This window comes from Galeopterus variegatus, unplaced genomic scaffold, assembly GCF_000696425.1.
Source record: "Galeopterus variegatus unplaced genomic scaffold, G_variegatus-3.0.2 Scaffold4800, whole genome shotgun sequence".
Taxonomy (NCBI): Eukaryota; Metazoa; Chordata; class Mammalia; order Dermoptera; family Cynocephalidae; genus Galeopterus; species Galeopterus variegatus.
Window position 1 is genome coordinate 140,910 of NW_007730911.1, and position 7,266 is coordinate 148,175.

Consider the following 7,266-nt stretch of genomic DNA (forward strand, 5'->3'; position numbering starts at 1 on the left):
CTATCTTGGGGGACCTTTCTGGGTCCTGGGACAACTGAAAAACTTTATGCCATTTGACAGTTTTTTTGAGGTCAGTAGCAGATTAACCAATCTAGGGAATAAATTAGTAAGTTTTGACTATCTTGGGGGACCTTTCTGGGTCCTGGGACAACTGAAAAACTTTATGCCATTTGACAGTCTTTTTGAGGTCAGTAGCAGATTAACCAATCTAGGGAATAAATTAGTAAGTTTTGGGTAGCCAAATCTGGGTGCGTTATCAGCTTATTTTTGTTTTAATACCACGGATGTGTTCCTGGTGAAAAAGCTATGTGGAATGGAATTTTAAGTAATTTTTCAGTGAAAGGAATCTTTTGCTTTTTTGTATATTAGGTTCTCCTGAAAGGGCAGCTTTGCCTGCATTTCCTTTTTTCACACTAGCTTAAAAATGTTTAATTTAATTTAATTTGTTTGTTTATTTTGGTGGCTGGCCAGTACGGGGATCCAAACTCTTGACCTTGGTGTTACCAGCACCACGCTCTAAACAAGTGAGCTAACGAGTCAGCCCTTAAAAATATTGTAAAGTAAATCATGTTCATTTCAGAACATAAACAAAAATAATGCCTTTTATAAGATGGGATCATATTTTGTTGTTGGCAATTTAGGTGGTTTTCCTCTTCTAACCTCCATAAACCACGTTGCATTGAGTATCTTGGGGTAGCAAAGTACTTGTAATTATCACATCCATGTTATTTCCTTAGAATAAATTCTTAAATGTGGAATTGCACCAAAGAGTATACAGAATTTTATGCTTTTTGATATGAGTTGCAAAGTAATTCCTTTGTTTTTGATTTTTAAAATGGATAAAAATTTAGAAATTTTGATATTAAAAATGGAATGTGTGGTATCCCAGACTTTAAAGTAAGATAGACCTGGTTTTGAATCCTAGCTCCATCATAACCAGTTCTGAGACACTGGCAAGTTACTTTATATCTCTAAGCCTCAGTTTCCTCTTTTATAAAATGGGCATAATAATATCCTTAAACTAATTGTGAACATGAATTGAATGGCACAATGAGTAAAACACTAGAATATGTGAGCTTTCTATATGGAAGTTCCTACTGATTTGTGCTTGAACCTTTCCTTATTCACCAGAAAAGCATGGGATCTTAAAGTCTCCTCTCTGCTCCACCCATGGCTTCCCTAGCAGTCACTGAAGGTACCAGGAAACCCACAGCCATCTTGGTACACTGTAGTCAGGGTTGAGATGTCTGTCCTAATTCCGAAAGCCTGCCTTCAGACATTTATACGTTCAGACGAACTAATCAGGCTGAAATTTCTCATGCTTATTTGCAGCTTGATGAAGCAATCCATTTAGTTGCTTTGGAATTACCCAGGCGTGGAAGAAAATGGTTTCTCAGCCTTGAGAAATTCTGCAGATACCGAAGTACAGATAGACACCAGGGCCAGCGTGGTAAAATCAGACACCAGGTGGCTGGATGTGGCCCTTGGTTAGGGCCTCTGTCCTTGGCAGGTACTGATTCCACCTAGAACACAACACAAGCTTCAGCTCTCCATATTGCCAGCATGTAGCATAAAGTTGCTTATGTCACCCTTGGAGGAACTCTGGGCTTCTCAGCGCTTTTCTTTCTTTCTCCTTTCAGCTTTCTTCTTGGTTGATAGGGATGAAGCATTTGTTGAATGTGTTTCTCTTTTTCCTGAAGCAGAGGGCCAGAGGCATTTTCACAGTTGCTCTCAACTATGAAAGCAATGGGTTAAAACCCCACTGGTCTGGTATTTGGGCTGTCACTGAGGGCTATAGGGCGGGAGGACTTGAACTGAGTCTTGGGACTCCAGATTCCAGAGTGTGTGATACCACCTTGAATCAATCTTCACAACATGTGAGATAGGAAAAGACTGGGAAACTGAGATACCAAGAGAAATGCACCCTAAGACATGCAACTAGTAAATGGCAGAACTGGGATTTGAATCCATGAGAGCATGGTTACATTGTTGGTGCTTTTAACCACTATTCAATACCACCTCTCAGTCTGTCTATCAAAATGTGTTTTGTACCTGTCTACACTGTGGGATTTATCATTCACTCACCAATTACAGGATTGTTGCATGGAGGGACGCAAAGAGAATAAGGTATGGTCCCTGTTCTTAAGGAAAGTTTGCATGATAATAACAGTAGAAGCAACAAACTATAAATTGTAATATGAAAATACCTCACCTATATGATACATTGCTAGAAACCCCAAATTCTCTGAAGAACTTTGTTCTGAATGATCAAAATAGATAATCCTTACATAATGCACATATATATCCTCTATGCCTCACCCCCACCCCGGGTCTTTCCATTATTGCCAATTCTGACTGCTCTATAGCTCACAGTACACCATAAGTTTAATGTGAGGAGAAAAACTGTCTCAAGCATGCACAGCATACTGTTTTCCTGTTCCCCCCTTTTAAAACCATGTCCTCTTGTCATGACTCTAAATGCTCCTGTCGTCACTTTAGAGATTCTGGTCCCGCTTACCAGGGTAGCATGTGTGCTCATTGCCCCCACCATCTCCTTAAGAATTATTAATGTGCAGAAAGGGCCATGTTTCTTCTCTGTACATCCCTTCAGCAAAGGTTTGATCAAGCTTTGCTTTCTGTCATATGTATTAAGGTTTTAATTTTAAAAAAGGAAATTGCATTCTAATGCTAAGCATTCTCCTTTAATCTACACCCACCTCTGTGAGCCTATCCACTTTACCAAGATCTGTCCCTCACTGGAGTGTGCTCCCTGGTTAAGGATCACTGGTAGCCTCGGAAAAGGCAGGAGACTGACTGAAACAAACCCTGGATTTTAGAAATCTTGAGATTCTAAAATTAGCTGGGAAGATTTTGAGCAGGGAAGAAAAGCCCTGCCAACTTGTATAGCTCCGTCATCAACTGGTTATCCTGACTCCACAGGAAATGTTAAATTATGTTTTTGGTAGTAATAGTAGTAATAATAATAATAACAATAATGATGCTGACAGTAGCTGTCATTTAGTGTGTGCTAAGCATTGTGGGAGGTGCTTTTCATATTCATTTAATCCTTACAGTGGCCCCTGCTATGGTGTTTCACCCCCATTTTAGATATGCGAGACTGGCTCATACAGGTAAGCGTTTTCAGTGTCCCACAAGTAGGTGGTGGAGATGCTGGGATTTTATGTTATCTAAGACCAAAGACCTGTCCTTTTAACCATTACACCCCGTTGCAGCTTTTAAAGCACATATACAGAGTCATGCATGCTACCGTACTCTATCACTCCTGGATCACAGAGCTTTTACTCACCTGTACTGTCTTGTTGTTGCTGTCTTAAACTCTTTCTGGAATGAGGTTGGGCATAGAAGAATACATATAGCCTCATTCACGAGAACACAGTCTTTTTTATGGTCAGAGCCAATGACTTATTTGTGCAGTAGCAGTTAACAGCAGCCTGGAGTTTACATTTAGGTGGGTGATGCATTGACCCTGGGGCAGGAGCCAGGACTCTGTGTTCTGGGTCTTACCTGTCACTATGTAGGTTTGTGACTTTGGGAAGCTCTCTTCCCATCCATCTCTAATTGGTCCTGGTTCCCTTCTCTTCCCTTCTCCTTCCTCCATTCTCCCCTTGCCCCTCTTTGCTAAGCCTCACAGCCTTCACCAGTTGATAAGAGTTGGCATGTAAGATAGAACCATTGGCTGTTCCTTGACTTGATGGTCTCTACAGTCCCTTGCATTTCTAGGACTCTTGTCTAATGATATAACTGATGGAGCTTTCACAAGCTCTTTCTCTCTAGCTGACTATGTTCTTTCTCTTGGACAGTGAGGTGCAGTTGAGTTACAGGATGTGTGTCACATGCTGTGATGGGCACAGGTAGGCTCCCTAGAGCTGTGAAGGCTGGGAGGGCTGGTTGGGAAGCATGGACTGACTCATAATGAAACTGTGATCTTCATTGTGGTTTTGCATTTGGAGCTTTCTGAGAGACCTGAGCTGACTTATGGAACAGATACACTTCTCCCTTGAGGAATTGTTCCAGATATTTTGATGAACTTGAGCCAGTCACCTAAGCTCTGCAGAGTAGGAATAGTTCTCATGCTTTCCCCGAAAGGCAGTAGTGTAGAGTGATTGAGAGCATGGGCGTGGAAGCCAAACTGCTGGGGTTTGAATCCCAGCGCTTATATCACTGAAAGATCTTGGGCAGCTTCCTCAACCCCTCTGTGCCTCAGATTCCTCATCTGTAAAAGGATATGTAGTGTAGAGTGATTGAGAGCATGGGCGTGGAAGCCAAACTGCTGGGGTTTGAATCCCAGCTCTTATATCAACTGAAAGATCTTGGGCAGCTTCCTCAACCCCTCTGTGCCTCAGATTCCTCATCTGTAAAAGGATACATAATAAGAAAACTACCCATTGGGGTTGTTGTGTGGATTAAGTGACTTTCTACATTTAAAGCACTTAGAACAGTTCCTGGGACCTGGTGTATATAGATAGTGTTTAAATAAATTTTTACCAGGTAATGTGGAAGAGTTTACACAGCAAGATTTGTCTTAAGGGAATTCTAGATGTCTAAAAACACCTAAAACCTGGGGCTGAGAGTCTGGCTCTGTTTCTTATAGAGGTCAGTTTTCACTGGCTGGTTGGTTCCCTTGACATGGGGTACAGTGACGATGGAGACTGAACTGGGTGAGGAGTGGGAAGTGAGAGTAACTGCAAAGGGAGTTGGAAGGAGGTAGTCTCTGGATCCTGGTTTGTATTAGGCACACTGGGTTCCCATGTCTGGATGTGCAGATGAAAATGACAGCTGGAGGGAGAGGGGACAGTACAGAAGATTCTGTGAGCAGGCATTTGGATGACTGGATGGTAGATGTGGGGAGAAGATGTCATCATAGAGCCAGTCAACACTCTCTAGTCTAGGAGCAGGGAACAACCTGGGAGCTATGTGCTGAATAAGAGGGGCTAGCATGTTGCTAAGGAGGAGGAGGATCACAAATGGAGGTTTTCTGAAGGAGCCTTTGAATACCTCCTCCCTCCTACTCTGCACTTCTCCCTGTAGCTGAAAAGTTTTCTAAAGCTGCTTAGTGAGGAGATCATAAAAGTTAGGTGAGAAGCCAGGATGTGACAGTGATTGCCCTAGGACCAGCATCTAGCAGCTGGTTTGGTTTTGCTGGTCCTTGTTCTAAAATGAAGATAAATAAACTTTACAGAACTGCCACAGAGTTGGGTAACAAGTGGATACGAAGAGTGCTTTATTAACTGTAAAGTGCCACTCACACTCATGGAAGCATTGCCTGTGATGTGGACACAGCATGCCCCTTGGTATTGGTAGGAGAGTTTCTCACTGTGGGCTATTGCACTTAGCCCACTGGGTGTGCCCGTTGCCCACAGCTCACGCTGTAACTTTATTTCTTTCTCTTCTGCACAAGAAAGCACACCGTACACGCTCACAAAAGGTACATCATCAAAGAGGTAACCCTGAATCCACCTGATTAAAAAAATAAAAAACCCCAGTAGATTATTCAGATTTTGTTACTATACTATTAGAAACAAATCACATATCATGTACCATACACCAGCTTTCAAGATGAAAAGCACGACTTGAGGTAGGGAGATCCTTCCAGACACCAACAGTTAACATGCACTCTGAGACCCCTATGGAGGGCTCCCTCATGTGTCTGCCACTGTGCTAAGTTCTCAGGAAGACAACTTGAGATATCATTTTCTGGCCCGTTAAAGTAGTTGTCTTTCCAGGAACGTATGGTCATGTGCCTAAATGAATGACAGACTCTTAGGTTCTGTAGGAGTTGTTCGAAGAAGGGACTCAAGCAAATTGAAGTGGTCTAATTGATGAGCTCATCGAGAGACAGGTTGTAAGCTGGCTATCAAAACTATGAATAATTATAACTTCTGTTCAGAGCATTTTATATTTTGTAGTACTTCTATAGGGATCATGAATTCTGATGTCTTCAGGAACCAGACAGATAACAAAAATCAGAGAAACAGGAATTCTACAGCTGGATGGTAGGAATTGTGGCAAACCAAAATGTGTGTGGCCCACTTTAAAATATGGCAATCCAAAATTTGAAACAGAAGCATAACACAATGCTTCTGAATTTCAAAGAACTTTTACAAACATGATCCCTTTTAATGTTCACAGCATCCTTTTGATGCAGGTCTCTTCTCCCCTTCCAAAGATAAGAAAACTTACCAAAATCAAAGGCAGAGATGGCATGTGGCCTTAAGGCTGCAGTACCAGTTTTCAGAGCTGCAAGGTATTTTCCCTGGAGGCCATGGCTCTCAAGACTAAGCCACTAGGGGAGAAGGTATTGTGCTTGCCTGCAGTGCCTGCCCTCTCCCCAGAGCTGTCTCGATCATTCTCAGAGCACAGCTCTGGGGAGACAGGCCTCTGGACCTGTTTGTTTCTACTCTTACCCAGTTTCTTAAATGGACCCAGGAGGCAAAGACTGGGAAACACCAACAAGGCTGATGCGGGAGTTAGAGAAAGCCATCAACTGTGCCAGTCGCCAGGTCCTTTTGGACCTAATAGTAGGTGTAAAGTGCTGAAATCAGCTTTGCAATCACATTTAATTGGCTGATTTGAGATTTCTCAACCGTCTCATCCTTTTTTATCTTTTAACCATCGTAGTCATTTTTTACTTAAAGAAAAAGTAAAAGGAGAGATTCAGAGATCCAGACACGGTTACTTGAACCCAAAGTGAAGAAACCCCTGCATGGGGGCTGGATTCCCCTGAAGGAGGGAGGCGGCGTCAGTTATGATTAATGTGAACAGCCTCTCTGGCTCCGGAGACATGACCTCTGGTTACAGCAAATGTGACAGCATGAATTACCTTCACTTATGGTGAACTGTATCTAACTACATCATTGCCCACACACCTTGGTGGGAACTGGCTGTTTTGATAGCCTTGACCATAGAAGAAAAAGACAGAGGGAAGACTTGGAAGTGACAGGCGCCTAGAATCTGGCTCTTCAGCACAGCGGCTGGCCAGGGACTGTGGGCTTTCTGTACTGTCACCAGAGCTTATACAAGCGTACTTCAAAAAGTTCATGGAAAAATAGAATTAAAAGATAATATGAATCTTTCCATGAACTTTTTGAAGTATCCTTGTATACTTATCTTTTATTTAGATCTGATTAACTTTTTTTCAGTATTGTCTTGTAGTTTTTAGTTTCAGATCTTTTACATATTTTGCAAAATGCATCCCTAAGTATTTTATGATTTTTGATGTTGTAAATGTTATTTATTTCAATTTCC